The sequence below is a fragment of the Pocillopora verrucosa genome, chromosome 11, assembly GCF_036669915.1.
Source record: "Pocillopora verrucosa isolate sample1 chromosome 11, ASM3666991v2, whole genome shotgun sequence".
NCBI lineage: Eukaryota > Metazoa > Cnidaria > Anthozoa > Scleractinia > Pocilloporidae > Pocillopora > Pocillopora verrucosa.
Window position 1 is genome coordinate 12,274,678 of NC_089322.1, and position 7,500 is coordinate 12,282,177.

Genomic DNA, 7,500 nt, shown 5'->3' on the forward strand with positions numbered 1-7,500 from the left:
GCGAAACCTAAAATCGTGTTTTCTGATTGACTACCTGGCTGGCAGTATGGGGCTATCTTACCCACTTTGGATTACTTGTTTTGCTCCCGCAAGAAAACATTCTTAAGTCAATGAGTGATCTTTTGGCCATGTTACGGCGAGTTTTCATTGAGAAGCGAAGTGCTAAGGTTATTTACATGTGTGACCGTTGAAATGACAATGAGAAACAGTCACAACTTTATTTATTCTCCACAACACAGCAATTAACGGTTTTGTCAAACGCTTTTTAGTACTTATTAATTCTAACAGTTTAGTTTGGACTTCCCAAAATTGCATCACCAAAAATTGCGAAGATGCCACCTTCGGAAACTCGTTAGACTCGGTAATAGGTTAGAACTTGTAAATGCGTGCGATCTCCCTGAGGATGTCATCGATATTTGTTGTATTTGTTTGGACCGAATACAGGCTCGCACATTAGTTTAACTCTTGTTCATGGGGCATGCAACTGCTAATGACTTACAGGTAAAGATTACAGAATATCTCGTCAGTAAAAAAATTGACAAATCCAAGACATTACAGACATCTATGCATGGGCTCTATGTTAACTGCATGTTTCACGATTTATTGCAAGCACATATTTTTTGAGGCTGGTGAGGATGCATCAACTTTAATCACTGTTGGTTCTTGTGGGCTACATGGTGTTCATATTGCATTCACGACTGGTGAACAGGCATCTGAGTGGAATGTAGAAGAGGTCTTCTCATCTTTGTATTGGTTATTTGTAGACTCACCAGCAAGGAAAGAAGATTCAACTGAAATAACAAGAAGCAGCAGATTTCCTCTGAAGTTTTGTAGGCACAGATGACTGGAGAACGTACCCATTGTAATATGAGCTCAGGAAATTTGGGACAAAGCCATTCTGAATGTTCAAAAATTGCAAACTGACAAGAAATGCAGTAACCCAACATCAAAATCATTCAAGATTATACGAGATGCTGTCGAGGATGCACTCATGCCAGTAAAGATGGCAGCTTTTAAGTCAATGGCAAAGCAGCTTCAACCCTTCCTGGCAATTTTTCAAAGTGACAACCCACTTCTACCTTTCATGGCTAGCACTCTACAAGAGATGATTGTAGGACTGATGAAGAGATACGTTAAGGCTGGTGTGCTTCAGAAGGCTACCTCAGCAGTAAAGCTTCTAAAGTTAGACCTCTCAGATGTGAAAAATTTCCTTGAGATTAAGAAGGTGGATATTGGACTTGTTGCTGTGGACAAGCTCAAGAAACTACAGGCAGACAAAAAAGTCAGCGATCGCTAGGTAACTATTAAGAAATCTAGAGAGATGGCCATTGATGTCCAACACAGTGCATAATTATGATATTTAATATCAAATTTCTCAAAATACATTTTTTCACTTTTAACAGAATACAATACAATAATTTCCTATGAGCTTTTAAAAATGGAATGAAATAATGCTTCCTTCAGAGACTCATTGACCTACTAACCTTGTCCTAACCCATTGCAGACAGTATTGCCAAAAATACCAGAAACTGAAATTTTGTCTGTGCTGAGCTTGATATTATTGTTACTTTCAGATTTACCAGTTCAAGAGTGAGTTTCAGTCCTTCTTAACTACTATTGTTGGCAAGCTGTTTGAAAAGACACCAATAGCCTACACTTTGGCAAGAAATCTGACATGTCTGGACCCCAACTTGATTGTGACTGACAAAGAAGGTTGCTGTGAAAAGTTCAACGTAGTGCTGAGCAAGTTGGTGAAATGCAGCAGATTGAACATACGTGATTGTGATCCCTTAGTTTTGCAGTACTCTGAGTTTCTTGATCTGGCAATTAAGGCTGAGAAATCAGCCTTCGAAGAATTCAACTTCAAGGTGGACAGGCTGGATATATTTCTGCAGAAACAGATTGGTTCTGTTAGTTCACTGTCCAAATTATGGGATCTGCTGAGAGAACTCTTGATTCTTTCTAACCCAAGTCAAGCAACTGTCGAGAGAGGTTTTTCAGTAAACTGGCAAGTCATGATCAAAAATTCGAAGGAAAAAACATTCGTTGCACGGTGTACAATTCATGACCACATTCAGAGCATTGGAGGCTTAGTTCAGTTGGTTGTTTACAAGGAACTTCTTGTAGTAGCTAGTGCAGGGAGGCAACGTTACTCTGCCTATCTTGAAGAGCAGAAGAAAGAGCAACAGTAAGCATTTCAAAACAGGAAGCGGAAAATAGTTTTTGAGGAAAAAGCTGAGTTTGAGGAAAAGGAAAAGCGCCTTGCCAGTGAAATTAGTGCCTTGCAACTTGATGTAGACTCTCTAGCAAAAGAAGCAGAGGAAAAATCCAAGCTTGTACTTGTCACTAAGTCTAATGCACTGAGAAAAGCAGCAAAAGGAAAGGAGAGAGCCCTAAAGAAAATTAAAGATGAGCTGAGAGAGCTGGCTAAGAAGAGTGCTAGCTTGTGAAGCTGCAGTTATCTTCTATTTAAAGGGAAAGAACTGTCTCACAGAAGTTTTGTTCGAATGATTTATTTTGTAATAGTGCTTATATATGGGGAAAATGGTTGGGTTGAAATATTACAGTTACAGCAGAGACTATCGAATTAAATAACAGAAGAAATATAAAAAAGACGTCGTTGGAGGACAATCGTGAAACATAAAACGAGTAGCCAAAAGCGAAAAGGTTTTAGAAAATTACACAGGTTCAAACACGAGTTGAACACTACTTTTTTAAATTTTCTACGCTAAACAGAGGAGGTTGAAACGTTGAGGAAAAACAGTGGGGTAAGCAGTCATACCTTCTTCAAGAGAAGATATAAGAAAAGCCCATACGATTCTGGCGTATTGCTTTACTGACTCACTGTGCTCACTGCACGTGTATACACCAGTAATGTCTTAACGCAAAGTGGTTTACTGTCGTTTCTTTCAATTTTGGCTCCTTTTCCCAAACCGAAATTATAAGTCACGCTCAATAGAATATAATTTCAACTGATGCTGATATCATGCACTTCATCTGAAGAAGACAACACTCCTTATCTTCGAAAATTTGGTCACAACATCTAGAACAATGACAACGGTTGTAACCTGTCTGAAGATACCGCTGACTAGCATGTGTGTAGTTGTGAGAACATCGTCCCCAGGTTCCAGACCTCGTCAATTTTTCCCCACCTCCCCACCCCCCGAACTGGTCTTTCATTCCACTGATAAAACACTTCTACAGCCAGTGCTGATGAGATTTATTAGTTTTCATTCAGTATAATGAAGGGCTGGAAAATAAACTAACAAGAACTCCGCTTTTAGGCTTGGCTAAATCTGTACATAAATAATAACGACAATAATAATAATAATAATAATAATAATAATAATAATAATAATAATAACAATAATAATACACCTTTTGCTGTTCATTACCAGAAAATATACTTTCATTTATGCTAAAAGTTATATCAATAACGTAAATAAGTTTTTCATTAACTCTAGAATACATTTCATTAGTGTTGATCGAACTTTCAATTAGGATATTTGAATATGTATCGATATTAAATAACTTTTATTATCATAATAACAGCATAGAATAATGAGAGCATAATGGCGGTCACGTTTTGCTGTAGCTCCAAGGTTCAAAGAGGTTTTCTACTTTTAGGCTTGGTTTTAACACATCTAAATGTCATCCATAATGCAGCTAAGTATCCTCTTCATCAGTACACTACCTTGATTGTACCAGAAACACTAAGTACTGCAATTGAGGGCGTTATTTGTCTTCGGACTCCTGCCGGCGACAACAACTTCAAGCCCGCGACTTCTGGCGGTTTTTGTAAACGCAAGGGTTCCTGGAGTTCATGCAGAGTTTTGTACTATGCAAACTCTGTGGCTACTACACAGATACTTTTACTTTCTGGTGATGTAGAGTTAAATCCGGGATGGCGAGGCATATCTACGGAAGGTGAAGATTATTTACTCAACTTTGCGAGTGAAATCAACCGTGGCTCAAATAATTTCAGTATAGCACAATTGAATGTTCGAAGCTTGAGGAATAAGATGGATGAAATCAAACTATTACTTAAAGTGTGTCGTTTCGACATTTTAGCAATTACCGAAACATTTTTAGACGCGAGAATATCGAACAAGCAACTACATGTGGATAACTATAAGATTGTTAGAAGGGACAGAAATACGGGACAGGATGGAGGTGGCTGCTTGATTTACATTGCGAGCCATATTTGTTATTCAAGGCTCAAATCCCTAGAGCCCCCTGATGTTGAATTAATCTGGATCAAAATTATGCATAATTCGTCTGCGTTGATATTAGGAAATTGTTATCGACCTCCTTCTGACTTCCAGTTCTACGAACGATTTTGTGACTGTCTGGAGAAAATGTGGCTTAGGCACAGGAATGTGGTGCTTGTCGGTGATTTTAACTCGGACTATTTTCGTAGCTACAAGGGTGTTACATCATACGCCGGTAGAAGATTACAAGATATACTCCAGCAATTCAGCTATAGCGTAATGAACGATAGGAGCCAGCCAACAAGAGTTACAAGTGAGACAAAAACACTGATTGACTTGGTTATTACCAGCAAGCCGGAGATTATCAAAGGAACTATTAAAACAACTGAGTTGGGAATCTCAGATCATAAGCTGGTTCTTGCTACAATATGGTCCAAAATAAAAAGGCCGCCTCCACCTAAGATAGTCAGGGCCCGCACCTTCAAAAGATTTGATCAAGCTACTTTTGTGAAGGATATCGAGAGTGCCCCGTGGTCAGTATGTTCAGTGTTTAACGATCCAGACGATTGCTATTGGGCGTGGTTACGCATATTCAAAGATATCTGTCAGGTGCATGCGCCTTACAGGGAAGTTAAAATTAGGAGCGTCTCGGTACCTTGGATAACACCGCAAATACGGCACTTGATGAATAAACGTTTCAAAATGCTTAAAATGGCACAACGTCTGGGTGATCCAGACCTGTGGGCTGAGTATTCGGAGTTGCGGAATAGAGTGACACGGGAAGTGAGGCTTTCTAAGAGCAGATACTATTTGGAACTGTTCAATGAAGTGAAGGATTGTAAATCCTACTGGAGACTGGTAAAAATGAGACAAACGGCAAATCGATTACCCCGATATTAGGGATCAGGAATGCGGATGGAAAAGTTGTCACCTCCGATCTGGACAAAGCGAACATACTTAATGAACATTTCTCAACTATAGGCGAAAAACTGGCCAACGAATTGCCGAATACCAACTCGACACAAAGTAACGTTCATGTATCTACCGTCGCGCCTTGTGTTATGAACATAAATTTATCGCAGGAGGTTATTGTCAGTTCGATGGCTAAGTTGAGAGCCGATAAAGCCTCTGGGCCCGACAGAGTTGCTCCAAAACTTTTAAAGTTTGCCGGTGACTCAATTATTCCATCTTTATTGTCTGTTTTTCAAATAAGCGCCACCTGCAACAGTGTACCGGCTACTTGGAAGGCTGCAAACATCTCAGCTCTCTATAAAAGTGACGATGAAACCGTTAAGCAAAATTACAGGCCTATCTCGCTATTAAGTGTACCAGGAAAACTGATGGAGTCTATGGTGGCGTCAACTATTACCACGCATGTCACTGAACAAGGACTTGGGAACCCTCACCAGTGGGCGTATAAAAAAGGTCATTCCACCGAGCTGTTGTTAGTGAAAATAACGGATGACTGGAGACAAGCGATCGACAAGAAACATGTTGTAGGCGTGGTTTTTGTAGACTTTCGTAAGGCGTTTGACGCAATTCCCCACTCCATTCTGCTCCGAAAACTTCAAAGTCTTGGTGTAGCTGGGGACTTGTGGTGTTGGATAAGAGATTACCTCTCTGGAAGAACGCAAGTAACGACGATTAATGGGTGTCAATCTCAAGCTATGCCAGTTACTTTTGGTGTACCTCAAGGGTCGGTGCTGGGCCCTACCCTGTTTTCCATCTTCTGTAATGATCTGCCCAAAATATCACTGAGGGAATAGATGGTGACCCACAGCTTCACATGTACGCAGACGATACCACCGTCTATGTCTCAGCTCCGACCTATGATCTGGTGGCCTCCAAGTTGAATGAAGTACTAGCAAGGCTATATACATGGTGTTGCGAGAACTGTCTCACTCCACATCCCACCAAGACGGAATATATATTGCTTGGTGGACGCGGAAAATTTACTGGGCCAAAACAAGCTATTAAGATAGGTGATTATGTTGTCGGGGAGGTTGTTTCTGCAAGATGCCTAGGTGTTCAGATAGATAATGCTCTTAAATGGGATCATCATGTATCGGAATTAGCTAAGTCATATACGCAGAAGTTGAATTTACTTAAATCCTTGTATTTCCTTCCTATACAGGCAAGAACTGATTTCTATTTTAAGGTTATTCTGCCGTCTGTGACATATGGTATGTTAGTTTGGGGCTCTTGTGGTCGAGTATTTTTCTCAAGCTTAGAATCTATACATGTTAGAGCGGCGAAAATAATATTTAACTTGGATTGGTGTACTCCAAGCAAGGAGGTTCTTGCCACAGTAAAATGGAATACCTTAGAGATTATGTATGAGAAACGATTACTAATCTTAGCGCATCAGGCTTATTATAATCTTTTGCCACGTCCTATGAGCCGTCACTTTGAAAAGTATGTAAGTAGCTACGACTTCAGGAGGAAAATGACATTTAAGTTACCTAGACCTAAGACCGATATGGTCAAGAAATCATGCTCATACAAGTCAATTACTCGGTGGAACGCTCTGGAAAATCAAATGAGATCAATTCAAGACGTTGACACTTTTAAAAAGTCACTCAAGTGTATTTTTAAGCCACGTATGTTATAATGATGTACTATGTAGAATTTTTATTGTTGAAAATATGTAGAAATCTTACACTAGTCTTCTTATAATTAGTTAGGAATTTAGTTTTATTGGATTTAGTTAGGAATTTAGTTTTATTGTCCGTACACGACCACATCAGCTTTTGCTGAATTTTTTATCGTGTTTAAATAAATGCTGTTGTTGTTGTTGTTGTTGAACACAATTGTGCCTCATACCTTCCAGATATCCAAATGTTTTCCGTGCAAGAAATGCAGTGCGTTGATCGGGAGCTCTCTTTAGAGCTCACAGAATCCCCGATCAACCCTGCCTTCATTCACATATCACCTTGGGATTTACTTTACGCGTCCAACCGTTTGATTGATAGCAGTTGAAATCTGCCGAGAGACTCATGTATTCTCAAAGCTTTACCTGCGGACCAATCACCACCGACTAGTTCAAGATTAAATGGGTACTGCAAGTACATGTCGCGAAAGACAATAGCATTCTGGGCGATGTTGAAACACTTCAGCAACACAGTGGATCAGAACATTGGTAACAGAGGCATTTACAACTTATCCTTCTATTGCATCTTGAAATTATCGAATCAGTTAAAAAATATTGCTGTTTCCTCTACCGCTAGTGCATTTTATAACTGCGAAACATCGACAAATCCTAACTGACTCCTTTGTTATCATGATAACA

The 7,500-nt window shown here is 39.6% G+C and overlaps 1 pseudogene; it reads left to right on the forward strand.

The window, feature by feature from the left end:
• LOC136284178 (uncharacterized) overlaps positions 1–3,285 on the forward strand; it is a 4,634-nt pseudogene extending 1,349 nt beyond the window's left edge.
• Positions 3,286–7,500: the final 4,215 nt, after the last annotated feature.